At 40.4% G+C, this 26,552-nt stretch overlaps 1 protein-coding gene and 1 long non-coding RNA gene across 33 annotated transcripts in view; both read right to left on the bottom strand.

Moving 5' to 3' along the window:
* The window catches only part of MAGI1 (membrane associated guanylate kinase, WW and PDZ domain containing 1), a 678,789-nt gene that overhangs the window by 369,109 nt on the left and 283,128 nt on the right, over window positions 1–26,552 (bottom strand).
* LOC129058558 (uncharacterized) overlaps window positions 13,687–26,552 on the bottom strand; it is a 48,735-nt gene continuing 35,869 nt past the window's right edge. Inside the window, exon 3 of the long non-coding RNA XR_008523726.2 lies at window positions 13,687–15,249. This is a non-coding gene — a long non-coding RNA (uncharacterized LOC129058558). The remainder of the gene's footprint in view (window positions 15,250–26,552) is intronic.

Raw genomic sequence — 26,552 nt, 5'->3', positions numbered from 1 at the left:
GGGTCGCATATACAACTCTAGACCAGTCACTGGTGTGGCAGAATGGACTGACCAGACTGGCTTAGACCAACTGTGATTCACGATGTATGACCTGGGACAGGCCTGCTTTGCTTGAGATCAAGTAATTGTGCTGACTAGACACAAAATCAGGGGTCGGTTAGTGGGAATAGGGGGAGATGCTACTGAGGAGATAAGGACAGCATTGTATCCTGCAAGTGTTTCCTAGGATGGAAAGCTCTACGGATAAACAAATGAATAAATGGTCACTAAAAGAAAACGGTAATAGTTCATTTTTGTTTTCTCTACAGCAAAATATTGTGAGAGGCTGAAGTGTTGTCAGAGCTGTAGAATAGAATGTTATTATCTAACTCTCCCCACCCCCCAGGTTTTTTTTTTTTTTCCTTTTTAATAAGCGAAATGGTCACCTCCATTGCAAGTTTTGCCAAATTCAATGAAAAGAATCACAATGAATCAAGTTACCTCTGGAGGCATCTTCTAGCCCCCAAATTTAGTTACTGGATAACTCAGAAGGTAACCACGGTGCAACAGGGCATTTCTTCCAGTTTCCCTGAAGGGTGATCAAAATGTCCATTTAAAACATATAACCCATACCCCATGATTTAATGAGTGGTATATAAGTAAAAGGCTGAACTTACAAGTACTCTCAAGAGAGAAACCCTGTCTTCAGAGTGTAATAGCTTTGGAGCAAATATGGGAATGTTTGTTTGCCATGTCAGACATACATAAAGGGAATTTTCGTGTTATGGCTAAAAAGACCATCACACAGTCCACCTTAAAACTTGAAACCAGTCGCGTTAAATAGAATTCTAACAGCATTTAAGGAAATCTACGACCAGGCATGGTGGCTCACGCCTATAATTCCAGCACTTTGGGAGGCTGAGGTGGGTGGATTACTTGAGTCCAGAAGTTCAGGACCAGCCTGGGCAACATGGTGAAGCCCTATCTCTTAAAAAAAAAAAAAATTAGCTGAGCATGGTGGTGCATGCCTGTAGTCCCAGCTACTGGGGCGGCTGAGGTGGGAGATTTACTTGAGCCTGGGAAGTCAAGGCTGCAGTGAGCTGTGATTGTACCATTGCACTCCAGCCTGGGTGACAGAGTGAGATTCTGTCTCAAAAAATTAAAAAAAAAAAGAAAGAAAGAAAGAAATTTACATTATCATGCATAAATCAGCCATTTTTAGTGCTTTAAATAATAAATGGTGCTCTTAAAATTCAGCCTATAAGCAAGCTGTGCTTATTTATCCCCAGGATTCGAAGACTGATAGTAAGAAGAATGTTAAATGTGGATAGTAGCCAGAATTGGAATTTAAGGTGTAATCTCCATTCTTGCTAAGTTTACAAGCACAGGACAGAATGAGGGTCTAAATTTTAGAAACTGTCATGTAGAATATTGTCAGCTGATTAGTTGTGGTTCAGATATAATACTGGGACACTGAAATGTCACAATTAAACAATTCTATTTTAAGTATTATGAATATTTTTCCCCTTTAAATTATATAGCTTCTTGGTAGAAAACATTCACCTATCAATTTAGCAAATCAGCCCCTGCTGAACTGTTCAGAAATAAAACGAATTCAGTCTCAGCATAAAGAAGAGGGCACCAACCTTAGAGAGATAACAGAATCTAGAGAAGAAAAGTTCGTGCCTCTTTTCAATGTCTGTGTGCTAGGATTGCAGTCCAGGTGCTCTGCACTTAAGCAAAACACACAGACAAGCCGGATTTGGCTACTCTCATTTACAAGACATGAAAACTTGCAAAGACTTTGTACACAAACCCACTTCTCATTAGACTGATCCTTGGGGATAGTGATAAGCAGTAACTAGTAAAGAGTACAACCTCATCCTTCCTGCCACACTTTCCAAGGGCTCCCAGGATTAGCTATGCGAGAAAGGGAAAGAAACGGTTTCTGAATCATTTCAAACCAGCATCCTTCCCCAGACTCTCTAACATCAAGCTGCTCTCTACTACCCTCTAGAGGATATCAGCATTACAACAGTAAAGAAGAAAAAAGACTGCTAATCTTTTTCCAGGTAAGTGCCAGCGCGGCACTTATCTGGAAAACAAGAATGTGAAGTTGAATAGAATAAGGATTCCTTCAATATAATATACAAAACTCTTTTGAGACTTCTATTTTTAGTATCAACTATCATAACAAAATTATGCAAAAATCCTGCTACAGATTATACATCACAATTAAGCAAAAGTTATGCATATCTTCCCTCATTCCCCAAGTCTGATCCACTTCCTGGAGTTTGTACTAACTCAAAGCATTAAACTATATGCTAAGAAGTATCTTTAAGGTCTGGAAAAAAACTATGACTCTGATTCTTGAATTCATTGATGAGAAACTCAAATGAGAAAAATGAACTAGGTGTAAAATATCAGGGAATGATGAGCATTGTGGCAAACTGGGGAATCTCCTGCCCCATTAATGGGGTAAGAATCTATTAAGTTCTTGCTGATTGTCTGGACTCAGGGTTCCAAGATCACTTGTTTTTTCTGTCATTGTTGTGGGTTTTTTGTTTTTGTTTGTTTTTTTGAGATGGAGTTTCGCTCCCAAGCTGGAGTGCAATGAGTGCAATGGCACGATCTTGGCTCACTGCAACCTCCACCTCCTGGGTTCAAGCAATTCTCCTGCCTCAGCCTCCTGAGTAGCTGGGATCACAGGCACCTGCCACCACGCCCCGCTAATTTTTTGTATTTTTAGTAGAAATGGGATTTCACCATGTTAGCCAGGCTGGTCTCGAACTCCTGACCTCAGGTGATCCGCCCACCTCAGCCTCCCAAAGTGCTGGGATTACAGGCGTGAGCCACCATGCCCAGCTGTGTTTTGTGTTTTTAAATGAAAAGCCAGAAAATTAATTGTAAGTAAAAATCTCTATATTTTAGAATGTTTGACCTCAAAACACTGTACTAAGAAAAACAAATAATGAAATATCTTGAAGATTTGGCCCATCAGAGCAGACATTTCTGCTCTAAGATTATCTGTCAGTGGCAACTGCAATCCAAGAGAAAAACCAGAGAAGGAAACCTCATCCATCCCTCACACAATGAGAGTCATCCTACCAAAAAACCATCTGGTTTATAGGGACAGATGTAGCAGATGTGGTAATTTGAAGACTGTTTAAATCTTCAGCCAGTCCCTTCCTTGGATGTTTGATCTTAATCTTGAAACAAAGTGGCTATATTATATGGCATATTAAGGCATAAATAAATCACTGCAACCATCTAGGATATTTCTTCCTTGCCTGCTCAGTCCAGAAGCACAGAAGATAGTCAGATGGACACTTCCAAGAAGGGGATGGATGCAATGAAACCACCTTCACATGTTTGTAGGAGGCCATGTCACTACAGCTGTTGTTAATCCTCTCCCACGGAAGGGCAATGCAGGTTTGCTGTTTTCTGAAATTCCTTCTCTAATTCTGAGTGTTACTTTTCTCCATCTCGGGTCTGATTTAAAATCCAATCTACTCCTCCTATCAGTATAATGTCCCTTTCTGAGGTCCATTTATCTTTCTCAAAAAGAAGGACATCGTCTCAGTCAATTTTTCCCATAGCTGACAGGGTTTGGAGAACAGATTTAACAGATGAGGATGGCAACTCATTTTTCATTTGCAGGTTAAAAACATTATCTTGACTGGCTGCAGTGACTCACACCTGTAATCTCAGCACTTTGGGAGGCTGAGGCAGGACTTTGGGAGGCTGAGGCAGCAGGTGGGAGGAAGGCTTGATCCCAGGAGTTCGAGCACCCTGAGCAACACAGGGAGACCCTGCCTCTACAAAAATTTAAAGACTTGGCCAGGTATGGTGGCGCTTGCCTGTAGCCCTAGCTACTTTGGAGTCTGAGGCAGGAGGATCTCTTGAGCCCAGGAGGTCGAGGCAGCAGTGAGCCATGATCATGCCACAGCACTTCAGCCTGGGCAACAGAGTGAGACCCTGCCAGGAAAAAAAAAAAAAGAAAAGAAAGAAAGAGAGAGAGAAAGAAAGAGAGAAAGAGGGAGAGAGAGAGAGAAAGAGAAAGAGGGAGAGAGAGAGAGAGAGGGAGAGAGAGAAACTGTCTTGTCTACATAACCTTCATTATCATTAGTCAAATCTCTATTTCAACAGCATTGAAAACTCTTTAGTGACTGTTTCCAACACAAATATATGACTGCTGAAGATTCCTGAAGGAAGCAGAGTTGTTAAAATCTAATAAAAGGGCAAGTTCTCTTGAATGTGTGTATGGATTTATTATAAATTTCCAGGGAAGCTAAATCCAGTGTCATATCTAGATAAACAGCAGGAGGGGAGGACAGAGAAGGAAATGGAGGGGGAGGGGAGGTGAGGAGATGGGAGGTGGGGAGGTGAGGGGAGGACACAGGAGGGGAGGGGAGGTGAGGAGGGGAGGGGAGGGGAGGTGAGGAGGGGAGGGGAGGGGAGGGGAGGGGAGGTGAGGAGGGGAGGGGAGGGGAGGTGAGGAGGGGAGGGGAGGGGAGGGGAGGAGGGGAGGGGAGGGGAGGAGGGGAGGGGAGGGGAGGTGAGCAGAGAAGAGGGGAGGGGAGTGGATGGGAGGGGAGGGGAGGGGGAAGGAAGACAAATCCTAAAATTATCCTATAGATCATTATAATTCACATAAAAGCTTCTCTCTATTAAAAAAGAAAGTATATACCTATGCATACAATTGAGTTACTTGAGAATCTGGCAAAAGACCCTTATTGATTATTTAATAATAAATTACTCCTGAAACACAAAGCTAAATTTAAATATCTATGAATGTCATTTAACCTCTGAAGATGTTTCATCAAATACATATTGGAATCATGCTGTATTCCTAGCATTTAATTTTTTTCTTGAAAATGAATGAATAACAGCCATGTAGACTGCTTTAAAATTTCACTTTATAGATTGCTGTCTGCAAGTGTTCTAATAATAGACAAATCAAAACAGAAGTTACGGGTTTTTGGGGGGGTTCTCATTTTAAAAGTAGATAAAGCCTCTTTTTAAAAGTGTGTCTGCGTGTGTGTGTGTGTGTACAGCAGATCAACAGAAAATATAAATATTGGAGGTGATTCCTAAGGTTATACAAGATGGTGAGACCTACATAAGAACCAATAAGATGAGTGAGATTAGCGAGATTCCATTAAGTTGATCTATCATGTAATATTGTCAACAGATCCAGGGCAATCTGAAGCCCCCGTAGATGGTCAGACAGCACTGAATTTGGTATTCACAGCTCTTGCTAGGGATCCGTCCAACCCAATGAATGATTCTTGAGCTAGTATAAAAATGCAACCCCCAGGCCCCAGAGCAGCACCTCAGTTATCATTATTATCAACAACCTACTGAAGACAAAAAGAAAAGCAACATGTGCTGACCAAGGAGGCTCCACAATTAAAGATTCTCCCTCTGCTAATTTTCACTTACAACAAAAGAAATTTGACTTGCCAATACACATATATTAACATTGATGTCTGCTGCCACTCATTAAATGCTTAGAATGTGCCAGGTTATCAAGCACTTTACAGGCACCATGTCAATAACTGAAGCCTCTGTGAGGACCATTCTTATCTCCACAGTCAGATTTCATAGAGGCCTATGGAGATTAGTTAGCCTGATCAAAGTTCTACTCCCAGTGAGTGCCCGAGCAGCAATCTGAACCCACATCTTCATCTCTAAAGACACTGCTCTTACCTGAGACACTCCAACAATTAAATCTCCCAGACGCAGAATTTTCAGGAATAACACTGATATTTTTGAAAGTGAATTCAGAGAGCTGAAGGTTCATTCTCTGTTACCATCATTCAATTCTCTTATGGTTTTCTGTGGGTCTTGCCACAAGAGCACTTTAATTTCTATCTTTCTATCATTCTATTTCCAACCTGTAAGAAAAGTTCCCAGCAAAAGTAGCAGCTTCACCTATCTGGGATCTTCCAGTGGTGACTTTTAGATCATTGGAGCTCCAGGTGACAAGAACAGAGACTCCTTTTAAAAGTATGCTATTTGTATTAGTCAGGGCTCTCCAGAGAAACAGAACCAATAGGACATATATATACAGATATATAAGAAGAAGTTTATTTATAGGAATTGGCTCACATGACTGGCTCACATGAATTGGCCAAGGAGTCCCACAATATGCTGTCTGCAAGCTAAAGAACCAAGAAAACTGGTGGTGTATTTCAATCCATGATGGTATGAACTCCCAATTCAAGCCAGAAGGCTTGAGAACCTGGGGTGGGTGAGGGCAGCACTGGTGTAAATCCTCCAGAGACTGAAGGCCCAGAAAACAAGAGCTCCAATGTCCAAGGGCAGGAGAAGATGGGTGTCCCAGCTCAAGAAGCGAGAACAAGTTCGCCCTTCCTCCATATTTGTGTTCTATCCAGGCCAGCAAAGGACTGGATCTTCTTTACTCAGTTTATTGATTCAAATGCTAACCTCTTCCAGAAACACACTTACAGATACACCCAGAAATAATGTTTTAACAGCTACCTGGGAATCTCTTAACCCAGTCAAGATGACACACAAAATTAACTATCTCACTATTAATTTCAAAGACAACTTCCTTCCTAGAATATCACAAACACCTTTGTGCCCAGCAGCCAGAACTGATTGTTAATACTGTCACACTTGCATCAAGACTTTTTTTTTTTTTTTTTCTTTTTGAGATGGAGTCTCGCTCTGTCCCTAGGCTGGAGTGCAGTGGCGCGATCTCGGCTCACTACAGGCTCCACCTCCTGGGTTCACACCATTCTCCTGCCTCAGCCTCCTGAGTAGCTGGAACTACAGGTGCCCGCCACCACGCCTGGCTAATTTTTTGTATTTTTAGTAGAGACGGGGTTTCACCGTGTTAGCCAGGATGGTCTCGATCTCCTGACCCTGTGCTCCGCCCGCCTCAGCCTCTCAAAGTGCTGGGATTACAGGCGTGAGCCACCACGCCCTGAGCATCAAGGCTTTTAAAATGAATGGATGGATGGACGGATGGACGGACGGGTGGACAGATGGACGGATAGATGAATAAATCAGCCCTAAAATTAATGAATAAAAGCAACTTCTTCCAGTAAAGAACAAGTCAATGTTTGGAACTAATTAATTTATTCACCAGGTATGCCCTGAGTTAGAATCCAGCAATGTGCTAAATACTGGGGATACAACAGGAAATAAGACAATGATGTAACATTGTACCAATGCAGAAAAGCAGAGAGCATTGTGGGAGCATGGCAGGTGGTAGCTCACTCGCAATCACTGGCTGCCATATGGTGCCAGGTTTTCCAATACTTCCAAGAGGCAGAAAATAAAGATTTTACATGGGTAGGTGGCTGGGGTCAAACTACAAAGGTCCAGACTAATCACGTCAAATTACAACCAATGAAAGATTTTAAATGAGGAAGTGAAATCATTAAATTCTACTTTATCAACATTACTCTACCCACATATGGCAAATGGGTTGGAAGGGGTGAAGATGGAAGCCTGAAGTTTCACTTAAGCAATTACCGAAAACAACACACACACACCTCTCTCCACACACACACGCCATTAGCTCATTAAACCTGCCTCATTAGGACTCCTAAAATCAGACTCCACATTCCCTTACAATATTCTAACTTGAAAATAAAAACTCACTGTAGGCAACTAGTGCTTTCAAAGCCCTCCAGTTTTCCTTCTTCTTTGTGCTAATGACTTTAGGCCACATCTCACTGCAGGAGCAAAGTGTTTAAATCACAGTTTTGCACTGACAGTGGCACTCATCCCATCAATATCCTCAGAGAATACTTACACATGCATAGCTCACAGATATTGTGGGTTCTGTTACTGATGACTGCCATAAAGTGAATATTGCAATAAAGCAGGTCACACAAATTTTTTAGTTTTCCAGCACATATAAAAGTTACATTTAAACTTTTGCCATCCTCCTGCCTCAGCCTCCTGAGTTGCTAGGACTATAGGCATGGGCCACCACCCCAAGCCAATTTAAAAAAAAAAAAAATTTGTGGAGATGTGGTCTCATTTATTGCCAGGCTGCACTCAAACTCCTGGCCTCAAGTGATCCTCCAACCTTAGCCTCCCAAAGCACTGGGATTACAAGCTTGAGCCATCACACCCAGCCACAAATGTTCTTAATGGCCTCTAGAATGGTAAATTGCTTCCAGAAGGTTTTCAACTTACTTTGACCAGATCCATAGAAGAATCACTTTGTACGGCAGCTATAGCTTTACAAAATGTATTTCTTAAATAATAAGACTTGAAAGTTTAAGTGACTCCTTGATCCATGGGCTGCAGAAGGGATGCTGTGTTAACAGGCACGAAAACAACATTCATCTCCTTGTACATCTCCATCAGAGCTCTTGGGTGACCAGGTGCCTTGTCGATGAGTAGCAGTAACAATACATTGAAAGGAATCTTTTTTCTTCTGAGGAAGTAGGTCTCAACAAGGGCTTAAAATATCCAGTAAAACATGCTGTAAGCAGTTGTGCTATCATTCAGGCTTTGTTGTTCCATATATAGAGCACAGGCAGAGTAGATCTAGCACCTTCTTTAAGGCCCTAGAATTTTCAGAATAGTCAATGAGCATTGGCTTCAACTTCAAGTCACCAGCTACATTACCCCCTAACAAGAGACTGAGTCTGTCTTTTGAAGTTTTGAAGCCAGGCATTGACTTCTCCTCTCTAGCTAGGAAAGTCCTGGACAACATATTCTTCCAATAGAAGGCTGTTTCATCTACACTGAAAATCTGTTGTTTAGTATAGCCACATTCCTCAATTATCTTAGCTTGATCTCCTGCATACCTTGCTGTAGCTTCTACAGTAGTACTTGCTGCTGCATCTTGCACTTTTATGTTATAAAAACAGCTTCTTTCCTTAAACTTCATGAACCAACTTATATGCTAGCTTCAAACGTTTTTCTTCTGCAGCTTCCTCACCTCTCAGCCTTTATTCACAGAACTGGGGAGTTAGGGCCTTGCTCTGGATCAGGCTTTGGCTAAAGGAAATGTTGTAGCTGGTGTGATCTTCTACCCAGACCAACTTTCTCCACATTAGCAATAAGCACGTTGCACTTTCTTGCCATTCGTGTGCTTACTGGAAGAGCCCTTTTAATTTCCCACCAGAACTCTTCCTTTGCATTCACAACTTAGTTAACTGTTTGGTTCAAGAGGCCTAGCTTTCAGCCGCTCTCAGCTTTCCACATGCCTTCCTCATTCAGCTTAATCATCTCCAGCTTTTGATTTAAAGTGAGAGACATGTGACTCTTCCTTTCTCTCAAACACTTAAAGAGTCCATTGCGGGGTTATTAATTGACTTAATTTCAATACTGTTGTGGCTCACGGAATAGGGAGGCCTGAGGAGAGGGAGAGAGACACGGGAAAGGGGGATGCATGGAGCAGTCAGAACACACACAACACTTATTAAGTTTGCCATCTTATATGGGTATAGTTGGTGGCACCCTGAAATTACAACAGTAACATCAGAGATAAATGATCACAGACCAGCAAGACAGATAGAACAAGGAAAAAGTTTAAATATTCTGAGAATTACCAAAACATTACTCAAAGACACAAGGTGACCACATGCTGTTGGAAAAATGGCACCAATAGACTTGGGCAATGCAAGGTTGCCACAAACCTTCAAGTTGTAAAAAAAAAAAAAAAAAACGCAGTATCTGCGAAGTGCAATAGAGGGACACTTAATAAAAAGGATGTGCTTGGAATGGCTTTCAAGCGCTAGTTTATCTGAAGCCTCTGATAGGAATGTGCATTCAGTATGCATGCGTACTCCCACACACCCTCAAACACACACACAGAAACGTAACAACCCATATTCATTTTTCTGCCAGGAAACACCATAAATCAATTTCCACTAGTGTCTTTTTGGTTTTTAAAACAATTTACTAGACTGATAATGACACTAATAATATTTTCTGGGCACTGGTCATCGTGTGAGGGACATTACATACGTTATCTTAATTTAATGCTTCCACAAATCCTAGGAGGTTAGTATAATTACTATCCCCATTGTACCACTGAAAAACCCAATGCTTGGAATTGTTAATGAGCTTGCCAAAGGTCATACACCCAGTAAATTGAGATATTGGGATCTGAACCTGGAAAGCCTGAATCTGAACCCTTTGTTTCTAACAGCCATGCCTGCTTGCCTCTTCCAGGGAAGGTGGACAGGGCAGTGATAAGGGTGTCTGGCTGTAGGGCCACACATTATTTTCACATTTAATGTTAAGGTCTCAGGAAAATCCCAGTGATAGTGGGGAGAAAGGATGGAAAACTTAATTACTGTTCATAATGTTGCATCAGTTAAGAAATAATCTACTCTCTCAACTGTTATCAATAGACATTCTGAAAACTTCAGGAAACCTCTATCTCTGTAAAACCACTGCTTTCAGCCACTAAGGTCAGGTCGTGAAAAAGTATGTATTAAGATTTAAAAATTTTAGGCACATAGTGCTAAGTAAATAAAAATCCACTTGTAAATATGTGACCCCATTTTTGTATGCACACATCCACCAACACTAGAAAATATAAACAAAAATGTTCAGCCATTATCTTTGAGATCACTATTTCTCCTTCTTTATGCTTTTCTCTTTCCTAAGTGTTTCAGATTTACTGTTTTTGTAATGGGGGAAATATGATTCAATGGCAGCTTTGGGGGAATACTGAGAAGAGTTTAACACCTTTTGGGCTGCTTCTGAAATGCACATTTTGAAGCTCCTTCTGTAATCATGTAAACAACATCAAAGATTATGGTTATGACCAGAGAGAACTTGATCAACTGTGGAACCTGCAGTTCCATCAAAATAAAAGAGGTTGCTATTATTGATTTTTTTTTTAAGACGGAGTCTCATTCTGTCCCCCAGGCTGGAGTGCAGTGGCGCGATCTCAGCTCACTGCAAGCTCCGCCTCCCGGGTTCACGCCATTCTCCCGCCTCAGTGTCCCAAGTAGCTGGGACTACAGGCGCCCGCCACCACGCTCGGCTAATTTTTTGTATTTTTAGTAGAGATAGGGTTTCACCGTGTTAGCCAGGATGGACTCAATCTCCTGACCTCCTGATCTGCCTGCCTCGGCCTCCCAAAGTGCTGGGATCACAGGCCTGAGCCACCATGCCTGGCCTATTGCTTTATTTATTAAGCTACAACATTTGATGAGCACATTTGATGAAATAAAAAGTTCTGGTTGTTGGCTCCTGCAGTTGTGTCAATCTTTAAAATTTACAAAAGAACTTAAAAACCTAATAGGGAGTAATCCTATCTTCCTTGAGCTACAATTTGCAGAGTTTTTAAAGAAGCCACGTTGAGAAGACTCATTTTAAACCATGCTTCTGTACTGGGCTAAGTTAATGGCTTTAACGCTGAGGAATATAACCTAGGATCACAACATGTCATAGACATCAAAGGACGTGTTTCATTTGTGAATAAAATTTATTATACATCAGCAGAAAGCTTTCAACAAGGAGATTCACACTCTAGAAAATCTACGGACGTGGACACCCAATCCAGGCTGCAGACAGTTAATCCCCACAACCAATTTTAATCACCCATTCATTCAACAAATAACTAATAAGTGTCATGCCTGGAACTAGGTATAGCCTAATGAGGACAGCATAGAGGAGGTGCCACCTTGACATAGCAGGATGTTCGGAATCCACTGCAATGCAGTCTAGAAAATGAATACTACATGGCTTTCATTGCCCTTGGTCACTCACATGGGGATATGATATTTAAATATATTTATATCAAAATGCTTAGAATTCTACAATATTTAACAGTGTATCAAGTCCAAGAAGAACAAAGGCTGTTCTTCAAAGGTTTCTGTTGTTGTATATCAATAACAAAAACAACAGCAACAGCAGGCCTTACTTTGGAGCACTTTCAATGCATCAGGTACCCTGCCAAATATTTTACATCATTATTTCATTAATTTTAAGAAAAAAATTCTTAGAATTCCTGCACCCATGTTTTGAGACAATGTATGCGTCTTTTTCCCCATTATGAAAATCTAATATACCCAGAGCCTGCTTCTCATTTTAATGAATACTTTTTTATGTAGAGCAAGTAAGGGCTTCAGAGCCAGACACATCAGAATGTAACTTGGGGCTCCACCATGAATGTGTCATATGGGCTTTGGGGCAAGCTCTGTGGTCTCTGAGCCTCTCTGTCCTCATCCCTGAAATAAAGACCCCAGTCACTTTTCCCAGAATTCTTCAGAGGATTAAAGGAGATATTGTGTGTGAGTGAATGTGTCCGTGCATTGCCCAGTATCTGCTGTGGTGCATGCACAACAGCTGACTTTATTCAAGATGCCACCTACAACCACACTACTTCATGCACTCTCAACCTTTTACTGAATTCCATTTCAAATGAATTGTCTTAAGACTTGTATCTGATTTCCACAGGATTCTGCTGAGCTGGTAACCTTCTCTTTCCCTGCATCTGTGAAAACCTACAGCATTTGTCATACAGTCAATCAGAATGTAGGAAACAGGCTTAAGAAGATGCTGTTAATTGCAGAAACCTGCTGATCAACAATATGTCTGGGAAATGTTTGTAAACAAACCCTGAAACATCTGTCCACATAAAAGTCTGAAAACAGATATGAAAATTAGCTTTTGAAGAAAGGAGTAAATGGGAGACAGGGTTAAATAAACTTCATTCTATCAATTGCTTAAAAAAAAAGAAAGAGACCCTACATGCCTTCTCTCTACAAAGATATCTGCATATTTTCCTGGATGCTAGATACATCTACGCATACAAACATGATTCATACCACATCATCTCATTATCACTCTTCAGATCACTTGTTAAAATAAATAATGTATCTTTTTTCCCATGGTGATAATATTCATATTCTAATGTTAAAAGTTCAGTCCTTCCAAAATCCATTCATTTGCTCAACTTTATATCAAGCTTTTACTATGTGCCTGGTACTATAAAATCAGGATATAGTCTAGAAGATTCCTAAGTGTTTGTCCACCAAGTTCTTTATATTCCACCATCTTCCTTCTAAATCACCCAAGAAAAATATCTCTGAAGCAGTCCTCATCTCCGTCAGTATTTAAAATATCTAGGCCAGGCGCGGTGGCTTACGTCTGTAATCCCAGAACTCTGGGAGGCCAAGGTGGGCAGATCACCTGAGGTCAGGAGTTCAAGACCAGCCTGGCCAACATGGTGAAATCTCGTCTCTAATAAAAATCCAAAAATTAGTTGGGCGTGGTGGCACAGGCCTGTAATCCCAGCTTACTCCGGAGGCGGAGACAGGAGAATTGCTTGAACCTGGGAGGCGGAGGTTGCAGTGAGCCGAGATTGTGCCACTGCACTCCAGCCTGGGCGACAGAGCAAGAGACTCCGTCTCAAAAAAAAAAAAAAAAGTCTAAAAGGAAAGTCTATTCGTGTCACTAAGGGTTTTGTTAAAGTAATTATTTATTTTTTCTGTCTCTAGGGTATATTTAATACATATTCATTTTTTGTGTTGGTTCTCAAGTCTTGAGTGGAACACATTTTAATATAATAAAATAAAGTCTGGGGAAAATCAATTTACACATAAAGATAATACATACTCACCAAGACACCATGATTATGTGTGGGCTTTGTTATTCTAAAATTTTAAAATTAAAAAAAAAGTGAGACTTCACATTCCTTCATTAGACTTCTAATAAGGGGATGTATTTGGCTGTTTCGTTTTGTTCTTGGGAATGACAATTTCAAATTGTTCATTATATTTCAAATCAGTTTTTAGGAAAGGCCAAAAGCTTCATGGGTATCTCCCTAATAGAGAAAAACAGTGAAAGCTAACTTTTAAAATGTGCTTCTAACAGTTTGTTCATGGCGAGGTTTCTTCTAGCTAGTTTTCAGGTTTCAGAACTAAATGCCCCATATCAGAGAATTTTAGGACCAGACGAATGGTATAGAATCTATAGGTCACCCAATGTCTCTCAAAATATATCACAGAAAACTGGTTTGCATAGGTTAGATGATGTGACTCCAGATTTTGAACCCCATTACTGGCTTCTACCTCCCTCCGAGGGCCCAAAAGTATAACTGGCACATAGTAAATGCTCAGTAAATGTTTGCTGAATAAATGAAATGGGGAAGTCAGCATAACAAGAATAGGCTGAGAAAGATTACAGTGGCACTGTTTTAAATGAATGAGTCTGGTTAGAATGAAATCTTAAGTAGCTGACCAGGCTGATGCAAAGGTTCCAATCGTATGGAAACATGCTTAAGAAAGAATACTGAATTAAAGAAGATATAGACTAATTTTATAGAAGATATAGACTGTATTATACTCTAGCATCCCAATTTCAATGATAAGAAAGACTATCAGGAAATGTTTTTGTTTTCTGTTTTTTTTTAATAAAGGTAAGAAAAAGATGCCAAAGTATTAACAGTGAAATCTCTGAGGGGTGGGATTATGGACAACTGATTTTGCTTTCCCTTTTTAAAAATTACATTAACATATATAAAACAAAATTTGCCATCTTAACCATTCTTAAGTATGTAATTCAGTGGTATTAGTAACATTTACAACATTATACAATTATCACTACTATCTATCTTTTTCATCACCTGGAAGAGAAATTCTTTAACTATAAGGCAATAAATTCCCCATTCGGTCCCTCCCTCCAGCCCTTTGGCAACCTCTAGTCTCCATCCTGTCTCTCTGAATTTGCCCATTCTAGATCTTTCATACAAGTACAATCATACAGTGTTGGTCCTTTTGCATCTGGCATATTTCACTTAGCATAATGTTTTCAAGGTTTATCCACAAGTGATTTTTTGGAAAACTATTTTCGCATATTACATTTTTTTTACAATGGAAATGTTATATACAGGGAACCAGAATGCTTTGTGTCTCAAATAAGGAGTAAGCTACAGAGAAACAGAAGCAGGAAAGAGAAGGTATCTGAAGCAGGAGGAATGAGACAGGCAACGGGGCACAGGGCAGAGGACAGACAGTGCCCCCAGAATGGCACAGGGAGCGGTGTCAAGGATTAGTGGTCAGTAAGTCACACTGCACCTCTGAAATCAGCCTAGCAGACAACACATGAGATATAACCAAGATCATCTTGCACAGTTCTTACCATAAGCCCCAATCCACTGACAAAAATACAGAGCATATTACTTACAATTGGAAGCCCTAACTTCGCAGGCAAGCATATTTTGCATGAATTGGCAGGTTACAAATGAACACAAGAAGACAGCATCTGTCAAGTCCCTTAGGAAACCAGGCAGAACCAAATGTAATTCCTTACCTGAAAAACATAAACACATAACACATATTAAAATTCAATAGGCAAATTTTATGTCTTTCTTAGCGTTTAAGACATATGTTTAATCAATTATTTCTTTTTCTCATTGCAAGCTGCCTATGGCAAGTGGATATTGAATTCTCTTTTTTTTTCCCCCTTGAGGCAGAGTCTCGCTCTGTGGCCCAGGCTGGAGTGCAATGGCACAATCTTGGCTCACTGCAACCTCAGACTCCCAGGCTCATGCAATCCTCCCACTTTGGCCTCCCAGTAGCTGGGATTACACGTGTGCACTATCATGCCCAGCTAATTTTTTGTATTTTTTATAGAGACATGGATTTGCCATGTTGCCCAGGCTGGTCTCGAACTCCTGGCCTAAAGTGATCTACCCACCTCAGCTTCCCAAAGTGCTGGGATTACAGGCATGAGCCACTGCACCTGGCCAGATACTGAATTCTCTTTTTTTTTTTTTAGATGGAGTCTTGCTCTGTCACCCAGGCTGCAGTGCAGTGGCACAATCTCAGCTCACTGCAACCTCTGACTCCCAGGTTCAAGAGATTCTCCTTCCTCAGCCTCCCAAGTAGCTGGGACTATAGGCACCTGCCACCACACCTGGCTAATTTTTGTATTTTTAGTAGAGACAGGGTTTTAATATGTTGGTCAGGCTGGTCTCAAACTCCTGACCTTGTGATCTGCCTGCCTTGGCCTTCCAAAGCGCTGGGATTATAGGCGTGAGCCACCACGTCTGGCCCTGAATTATTAATTCAATGTATATTTTTCCCTGATTCAAGACTAATTTGATGTAAATGTTTCTATATAGGATAATAAATGCTCCTATATAGGATGATAAATGCTCCTGATGCAAGTATATGGAGTCACTATATCAAACATAACTCAGAAATAACTATATTATTTACAGTATAATTAGTCATTTCCAGGACATAACAATCACATAATCAAATGGACCCTAAAGTCCTACTTGAAATCTCATTCATCCCCTGAATTCACCAGTCCTCTTCTTGGGTATCTATCCATTCACTCAGCACATCTAGTGAGCACAAAATATTCTTGCTGATGATACGGAGGGGAAAAGCATGATTCCAGCCATCAAGGGCATCATAATATAATGTAGAAATAAACTATATTCAAGCCTCTTCCCTCTTCACTGGTGAATATCTGGAAAATAATTACATTACTTTGTACTTCCTCTGCCTAGTCAATCACTGACTCAGTAAGTACATTCAGAGCATTTCTCTGTGCTAGGAATACATAATACAGCAGCAAACAGAGCCCCATCTCTGGCCTTGGGGAACTTACAGTCTAGTAGCAAATACAGATATTTTAGTATAAGCACATGTAATGGGAGGGCCAAACAGGGTGATCTAGTCTGGGCTAATGAAAGACGCCTTGATGAGGCACATTTAGACTGAGATCTAAGCCAGGCACGGTGGCTAATGCCTGACATCCCAGCTATTCAGGAGGCTGAGGCAGGATGAATGTGTGAGGCCAGGAGGTCAAAGCCAGCCTGAGCAACAAAGTGAGACCCTGTCTCAATTACCTAAAGGATGAATAGGAGTTAAAGGAAAGCATCATTTAGGTGTATGAAAGTGGTTCTCAAACTGTGTTCAGGGGACCCTCTGAGGAGTCTTAACACTTTTTCAGGGGATACATAAGCTTAAAACCATTTTTTAATAATGCAAAGATGTACACGCCCTTTTCACTCTCATCTTAAAGTTGTGTTTTCCAGAGGCTACAGGCCTGAAGGCAGAAGCAACGATGAGAACCCAGCTGCCCTGCATTAAACCAGACTGCCCAGAGATGGCCAAACATCTAACAAAATTCCACTCTTCTCACTATATATTTAATTCTAGAAACTATTTCTTTCAAAAATGTTCTTATGTTAATACATAATGGGGATATTATTGGGATTTTTAAATGAATTAATATACATTTGTAATTTCTCAATTTCCATTTCTAAAAAGGTAAATATGCAGAGAATAAAAGCTCTCTGGTGTCCTCGAGTATATTTAAGAGTCCAGATGGGTGAACTGTGGACTTCAGTTAAGTGATGTGTTGATATAGATTCATCAATGGTAACAAATGTCCCACAATAATGCAAGATGTTAAGAAGAGAAACCGGGGGAGGAGGAGAAGGCGTCCATGGAAACTCTATTTTTTGTGCCATCTTCCTGCTAAACCTAAAAGTGCTCTAAAAAATAAAGTCTATTTAAGGGGAAAAAAAAAAGAGTCTAAAAGAACGTCAAGACCAAAAAGTTTGAGAACCACTGGCCTACAGAAAGGCAGAAGCGAAGCCAGTGGGTGAGGCACGGGTGGTGGGCAGAGAAGCCAGTGAGCCAAATGCTGGGAAACCAAGACTCGGGGTGCCGGTAATTAGGACCAGAATGTGGCTCTAAATGCAGTTTTTAAAATGATATTGCTTCACAGCATTCCTGCCAGAAACAGGACTCCTCCTCTCTCCGAAACCGACGATAGCTAAGAGGGACAAGGAAAATCAAAGAGTCTCAGAGGCAGTCAGGCTCCAAGCATGGGCCAGGTGCTCCTTAGTAGCCAAATTTAGACATGAAGATTTTTCAAGTTTGCTCTTATCTTATTCCTAAAGGAATTAAGGTGTAGTTGTTATTTTAATATCTAGTAGGTAACTCAAAAACTGCCCTCAAAGAGTTGCTGAGAACAGTGACATTAAGCCGGCCCCACGCCCACTTTCTTGTGTATCAAGTAGAACACTAAAACTCTGAGCCACAGGAATATTCTGATTCTCAAGTTCAAATCTTTTGGGGATGATTAATGCAAAGCCCAGGGTAGGATATGGGCCTTTCGATGTTCTCTCTCTGCTCTAAGTTAAGATTTTCTAAAACTGAGCAGGAACCCCCAGAGAGTCCAGAATAGAAGCAAAGTTATGTGTCTATTCAAAAGATAAGTTATGTATCTATTCAAAAGATAAGAATTTGCAGCTGCTGCTTTGTATTGCACCACAGTGAGGGGCAGGCTAGGTTCACCTGTCCTTCCATTGTTTCAACTGATACTTATTAAACACCTACTGTGTGCCACATCTGATGTCAGGGTCCTGGTGACCAAGTTGTAGGAAGAGATTTAAAAAACAGGCCACAATTATACAGCTTGACACATGTAATAAGAGAGAGAAAGAAAGGATGCTATGGGCCCCCAAAAAGAAGTACATGAGAGGCATGACCTCCTGGGGGAGTTATTGTCAAAATCAAGGCCTGGTGGGTGATTAATATTTGGCCAGGTTAGCAAACAGTGGGGTATACAGCACTTAAGACTGGAGAAATGACACGGACAAAAGGGCAGAAACAACACGGGATCCCAAAGCAGCCCTGGGAAGGGGGATAACACTGGAAGCAGGAGAGCAATAGGGGTGGCAATGGTGATCCAGATGGCATCCTCAAACAAGCCAGCGGCAGTAGGGGTGGACAGTAGCTGTGTTAAAACTGACAGAGCTCAGGCACTACTGTAAACGGAGGTATGGGAGGAATAAGAGGAACACAGCACAGCCATCCAGTTCTCTACAGTGGGAGAGCTGATGGGCTTCCAAGACCTCATCATGTTAAGATGCAAGGCACTCAGTGGTAGCCAGCAAACCTCAGAGATCATGATAGTGACGGTTAAATGAGAGAATGCCCAATGTCTGTAAGTGTGTGATGCAATTCATAAGAGCCATTGTTACTGTTACCATAGCTATCCTTATAACTGAGCATCCATCAAATAAGATGAAGGTGATGTGATTCTATGTAAAACATGACCAAAATCAGTTGCAAAACTATTCTGTGGCAACCTGGATGAGATGGGAGACTATTATTCTAAGTGAAGTGACTCAGGAATGGAAAACCAAACATTATATGCTCTTACTGCTAAGTGGGAGCTAAGCTATGAGGATGCAAAGGCATCAGAATAACACAATGGACTTTGGGGACTCAAGGGGAAAGGATGGGAAGGGGGTGAGGGATAAAAGACTACAAATTGGGTCCAGTGTATACTGCTTGCATGATGGGTACACCAAAACCTCAGAAATCACCACTAAAAAACCTACTCATGTAACCAAATACCATCTGTTCCCCAAAAACCTATGGGAATAAAATAAATATATAAAACCAGGTCCAGTCTGAGTTTAAAAAAAAAAAAAAAAAAAACTGCTGTGGGCCAATCATTCATTATGCAAATGGGGTTGAGGGTTATAGCCAGTAGAAATGATACGCTGAATCAAATGCTGACCAAGCAAACAAAAGGGGAGGCCTCAAGATATGTTCTGGAATCCTTATTTTTAAAAAGAGGTTTTGTTTGGCCTTCCCAAGCAAGATCCAGATGATACAGAGCTCACTTTTTCCACCTACTCCATAATGCAGGGGGAAGCATTTAAACACAAAATGAAGGTGCAATGAGAGATGGGGTCAGGGAGGCTGCAGCACAACAAACGAGGAAAACCCAAACTCCTGGTGGCCAAGACTCTGGTTAAGGGCAGGCAGAGCAGAAAGGGGTTCCTGTGGGTGCTGAGGCTGGGACACATTCTGCAAATTAAAACCAAATGGCAGAAATCCACTGGCAAACACCAAAACAAGATGGTCCCGTAAATGGCAAAATAATAGTTCGGGATCCCAAAGCAACCATCCTGTAATTCTGGTCACTGTGCTGATGGAGGGCAGGAACAGAAATCTGGAGAACCTAAAAGGAGTTACATATGTGATGAGGAGGTTGGGAAAACAGGCTTTTTAAAAAGATAACAAGCACCAGGGATTTATACGTACAGTGGTGAGAAAGGGATCTTTAATGATGCTTCTTAAGTAGAAATGCATCTCCCTCTAAGAAAAAATCTACCATTACAATCAAACTAACAAGCTCGATGAACTGTAGAATGAGTTCATAAAGTTTACAAAAAACCTAACAATATAGTTCCTCTAAATAGTGATTTGATTTGTTTAACAAATACTGGTTCACACACATTTTAGAAACATATGCAATGTAATTAGTGACTATGGGAATCAAAACTCTGAGAAGTCAAATTTTGCCGTGTAAATCAGGAGTTCTCCAAAGCAGTCAATGAATAGCCTGCATTTCCCTCACTTGAGGTAAAATGCTTACTTTGGAGTCCAATCCCAGATCTATAACATTAGAATCTCGGGTTTCAAGAATGTGTATTTTTTACAAGTTGCCCGCAAGGTATTTTACATACACTGAAAGTTGAAAGCCACCAAGGGAAAGCAAGTAGACCTTGAAGGAAGGGATCTTACATATTAACTCTTCTCAATCAACATATGAAATATAGTACTACTTGAAATTTTTGCAGGAAAAGAAAGAATATTACAGTGGGAGGTGTCATGAGACATTAAAATAAGTTACCAAAGTGGCTTAAAACCTTTCTTTATATAAGATGCACTGGGAAAGTGATTCAACTTCTCTGAAACTGTTTTCTCATCTTTAAAATGGGGATTAAAAACAGTTTCAGAAATTTGTGATGAGGGTTGACCCAGCTAATGTGTTTATTGTGTGCACACGTGCCTGGAACTGGCAAACAGCTTGGTGAGTATAAGCTATAATTATATGGGGGAAACATCTGATTAAAACGGTAAAACTACTCCTGCATTCAAAAGATGAGAAAGGTATCAATCCCATTTCTGCCCTTACTCTAGCTCAGAGACCTGAAATAAATGTAAAGATCCTTCAGCTGGAGCCTTCTCATGAAGAAAGAAATTGTCCTGCCCCCTGCTGGGCAATGGTGCACTGACAGAAAGAGCCTGGAGAAATGTTCCCGGCATCACAGCCAGGCTGGAGCACTCCCATTGTGTGGCAGGGTCAGCTTCAAAGAGCACACAGCGTCTCTCCCTTTGTCTACTTTTGATGTCTCTTTTCAATCTAACATTATGATGTTGCACTGACCTTCGGAGAAAAGGGCACTGTTCTACACGGTTCTGATAAGCCACTTTCTAAAAAACACTCTAGCAGTATGTACTTCTTACCAAGAGGACAAGATGATAATCTTGTCATTTAATAGTGGCCTTAGGAAAGAGAGAGATGACAAAGGCAGTTTCCAAATGTCACTGAAGAATGGTCTTTGCAAGTATCACTGAGTCAAATGTGGGCAGTGTGTATGTAAGGATGTATGTGTGCAGATTTATATATGCATGTGCATTCCATATATATGTGCTCTCTCTGAAGAAAATATATTAAAACTCTACATTCAATTTTATAGTTTAAAAGATATACAATATTTAGAGTCAAAAGACTTGATCTCCATCCAATTTTTTAAAATTTCCTTCTTTATTCTATTCTTTTACAAACAGAATTTCTTTTGGAAGAGCTTTTTAAAAAGCTACTTATCCTTAAAGATATCGTCTGATTTTTTTGTTTGTTTGTTTTTTTGGAAACGGGGTCTTGCTATGGCACCCACGCTGGAGTGCAGTGGCACGATCTCAGCTCACTGCAGCCTTGACTTCCCAGGCTCAAGCCATCCTCCCGCCTCAGCCCCTCCAAGTAGCTGGGACTACAGGCACAACTCACAAGGCCTGGCTAAATTTTTTTTTGTATTTTTTGTACAAACAGGGTTACACCATGTTGTCCAGGCTGGTCACAAACTCCTGCACTCAAGCAACGTGCCCACCTTGGCCTCTCAAAGTGCTGGGATTACAAGAGCGACCCACCGCACCCAGGCAAATATACCTCTAAAGATACTTAGAAGTAGCTTTAAGATCAGATTCAAAACTCAGCCTCTGTTGTTTACTTTAATATGGTGTTAGGTAAGTAACTTAGCCTCTCTAAGGTTTAATTTTCTTCTATAAGATGAGGAAATGCCTACTTAGGTTTGGTGTGAGGAATAAATAAAATAATGCATGGGAAAGTGCTTTATAATTGGTAACCAATCAAATCAATGTAATTTAATGTCAAAATTAATGACATAATTAATCCAAAATGGTTGTTCTCCACAAAATGTTAAAAATAATCTTGTAAAATTACATCTATAATCTCAGAGGTATAATTTCTAAGCATACAGAAGAAGCAAGCTACTAAGGTTATGGTGTCATGCAGGCATGTATTTTTGGTTGAGGACAAGGCCTTGATGTGTGTTCACAAAGACTCTCTTCTTGATCAAACTTTAGTCTGGTTCCTATGAGCCCTCTTTTTTGACTAGGCCTCAACCTTAACCCCTGTCCTGTCTTTGGCTGGCCAGCCCAGTCTTAGCAAAGAAGCCTACTCAGTCATATCCTACCCCGACTCGAATCCGTGACATCTTATCATCTTGGCCTGCCTTCAGCAAGAATCCAGTTAGGTCAGTGTAGCCAAAATCTTTCTACCTCTGATATCTCCTCTTAGTCATTTTCCATCCACTGACCTCCCCTCCCCCTCCCCTTGCTCATTAGCTATAAATGCCACTTGTCCTAGCTGTTTCCAAAGTTAAGCCTGATCTCCCTCCTCTACTGTAATACCCCTATTACAGCAGTCCTCAGTAAAGTCTTCCTGACCATTTTAACAAGTGTCAGAATAATTTTTTTCCTCAACAATGTCTAAAAGAGAAATAGGGAAAGAAGGAGGAACTTACATCATAGTGCAACACCAAAGACGGCAGAGACTGAGATAAGAAAATCTGGAAAGATCTGTATATCCTGAACTGAAACTGAGTGCCTGAGAACCATAGAGATGCATTGCAAATACACACACTCAGCTCACTTTGTGAGACCTAAACTGTCCAGGCTCATCAGAATTTGTGGTATTAAAGACACTCTGCCATCATCAACCCAATGAGAAAGCTGAGAAAAATACTAATACGAAGCACTCTCCTGCATATTATCTCACTGAATCTTCACCAAAAACACCTATGAACTGGGTATGGTTATTATTCCCATTTTATTGGTAAAGTAACTAAGAGTTAAAAAAGTAATCTGTCACGCCTGTAATCCCAGCACTTTGGGAGGCCGAGGCGGGAGGATCACCTGAGGTTCAGGAGTTCAAGACCAGCCTGACCAACACAGTGAAACCCCATCTCTACTAAAAATACAAAATCAGCCAGGCGTGGTGGCACATGCCTGTAATCCCAGCTACTCCGGAGGCTGAGGCAGGAGAATCGCTTGAACTCGGGAGGCAGAGGCTGCGGTGAGCCAAGATCGCACCACCGCAAACTCCATCTCAAAAAAAAAAAAAAGTAATCTGTACCCATGTTATGTAGCTGACAAGTGAAAGAGTCCAGACTCAACCCCAGGCAAGTTGATTCCAAAGCCTATTCTTTTAATCACCACACAAAACTGCTTCCCAGGGAGCAATATCCAAGAGAAAGAAAAGTAGAGTTGAAATTCTAGGAAAAGCAGAAGGGCCCAGAAGGAGCGAACCACCTAACTTTCGGATCATAGGCATGGGAAAGGACCACACAGCTGCAGCTACAGGCTGTAGAGAATGTCTGAGTGAACACAGTGTCTAACAGAATGAATAACTTATTGTGCCCTCTGCATTAGTTATAATCATACAAAATCTTTCTCATTGATCTTAGGGATTCCCAAAGAACTTCCTTCAATTCCCCATCCTCATTTTCTGTTTGCTTGAAATCTATCACATGATAGATATTGCTAAAATATAGTGACTTTATACCAATGATTTTAAAGGATAAAAGCAAAATCCACAATTCCTTCTTATCACTGAGAGACAGAATTTTGATCAACGCAACAAACAGTGAATCAAGCAAATATGCCAGGATCTGATGTAAAAACAATGGCACATTTAAAATTAATTTCCATCCTCATTCAAGTGATGTAGGAAAAAAATAATGAGCTAATTACTGAAGAAAGGAAAAAATAACTATTTAAAACATCTGTCAAGGACTTACAGGGCACAGGAAAACTCATTCACCTGATTTTATGCTCACTCACTTGTTTTGATCCCCAGATTTCTGTGTGTAACATCACTTTTCAAGATCAAGAAAGTTATTCCACAAGCTTTTGAAACAAGTATCTTATTAGATGTATTTCATGATTCACTTTTTGATGCTGAGCCTGCCTTTTTATCACTGCCACTTTCAAAGGCAATGTCTTAAGGAAAATAGTTTCGTATAAACCGGGTTTTCCCCTTAAAGGCAGTGCTAGTTTTAGGCAGCTAAAAGAACTAAAGCTTTGGAGAAGGCCCACTGGGTTTTCAAATAGTTTATTCTCACTATTTCAAACCAAATATGCCAAGTTACAAATGAACATATGGCAACATCTTAGCCAACCAGTTTGGATTACTGTCCAAATTGGAGACTAAATTGTGGAGATTAAACTTATTTGGAGTAAGTATCAGTAGTTTTCTATGTTTAAAAGGAACTTATCTTTCATATAAAGAGAGGTGAGAAAGGGGCTAGCCAATTAAATAACTGTTACACCACAAATAGTATATTTATTTTAATTTTTTTTTTTTTTTTTTGAGATGGAATCTCGCTCTGTCACCCAGGCTGGAGTGCAGTGGTATGATCTTGGCTCACTGCAACCTCCATGTCCTGGGTTCGAGCGATTCTCCTGTCTCCCTAGTAGCTGGGATTACGGGCGCATGCCACCAGGCCCAGCTAATTTTTGTACTTTTAGTAGAGATAGGGTTTTACCATGTTGGCCAGGCTGGTCTTGAACTGCTGACCTCAGGTGATCTGCCCACCCCAGCCTCCCAAAGTGCTGGGATTACAGGTGGGAGCCACCGCGCTCGGCCACAAATAGTGTATTTACATTATATCAGTTAATGTTTACAATTCACCCAAGGAGGTAGTTATTTCTGACAATCAAAGAGAAAAAGCTTAGAAAGCTTCAGTAATTCAGACCTGTTCAGGGTCATATCTGATATGATCCAACCCATACTCTTTGCTCTATACTTTTGGTCTCTGATATCAGAATATTCACTCAAGCATGCGAAAGTGTATCTGAATTAAAAATCACTATTTCCTATAGAGTAGTTTGGGGGCAAGGAAACAGTGGGGGTGGTAATTAGAATTCATTTCTTCTTGACAGTCTGTGATAGGATTCAGCATCAAGTGGCAGGAATTTACATATAGGCATATAAAATGAATAAGTCTTCCAAGAAAATGTAAATGAGACCCAAGGTTACAACTATGTACACGTTTATGGCCTTCAGGAAGGTTAGCGTAATGCTTTAATATTTTCTCATGTGAATAATGAAACTAACTTACCCACAATTGAGTAAGCCTAAAAAAAATTCAGGCAACAGTTATTCTGCAAAGTTACCATTATTATTAAAATAAAATCTTATTAACCTCATGCCAACTCATTTCAGATAGTTCTAATTTGAGAAAACTGTTACCCTGGAGGCAACCTTATGCATTATCATGCTGTAATATAAACACTGAATAATCTAAACCTAGATAATTCAAAATCTGTCATTTCTGATCACTTACATTTCAAATTCATAGTCTTAACCATTTCTTACTTCTAGATAAGCTCTCCCCTTAAGTCTTTAAAATAATTTCAACTTTCACAATGAGAGATTCCAAAGATTTTCTATATCTGGGAACAACTACACAATGTTCGTGAAGTTAAAAATTATCGTGTCGGGGTTTATAGACTGCTCTCTTTTCCAAGTTAGTTCACTCTGTAATTGATCCCCTCTTACAGAGAAGAAAAGGGACAATCTGATGTAGTTTTCCACTAGTGGATCCCTGAGAAAAAAATAAGGAGTTAGAGACTAAACTCTTCTAAAGATGGCCAGTGGGGAAAAAATTGTGCACATTTTTACACAGCATAAATAAGTTAAATGGTGGTGCATGTCGGTGTGGATGAGAACAATGTTCTCAAGTGATGGGATCTAAAGAAAAGAGAAGCTGCAAGATTTCAGTAAAAGTTGCATGTACTAGTAAATTTAGAACACTTTAAATAGCTCATAAAAACATGAGTAAAGGTCATACTTCTCATGGGGACCCTGCTTATTTAAATACAACCCTGCCCTAAGACAGAACAGCAGCATGGCTTTATAAATGATACATCTTCATCCCAGTGTCTGGCTCCTGGTGTCAGCAGAGGTCTCTACTGTAACAAGTCTTTCATAAGCATCTCTGTACATCCTGAGATATGTCCTTTGCCAACTGTACACACTCTGAAGTGCATTATGGTGCCACAGTCTCTTCCTGTAAACTACCTTTATGAAAAATTACAGTCATATTTCCAGATGACATATTCTGAAGTCATCAGGAGACAGTCTTATCTTCAATACAGAGTGTTCAGAGAATAGAGTTAAAATGAAAGCTATACAGCCTCAACTAAAACAACATAATACCCGCATACACAAACACACCATCATACAAGGAGGATACTTTATTA

Source organism: Pongo abelii, chromosome 2, assembly GCF_028885655.2.
Source record: "Pongo abelii isolate AG06213 chromosome 2, NHGRI_mPonAbe1-v2.0_pri, whole genome shotgun sequence".
NCBI classification, from domain to species: domain Eukaryota; kingdom Metazoa; phylum Chordata; class Mammalia; order Primates; family Hominidae; genus Pongo; species Pongo abelii.
This window is presented reverse-complemented; position numbering and strand designations above follow the sequence as displayed.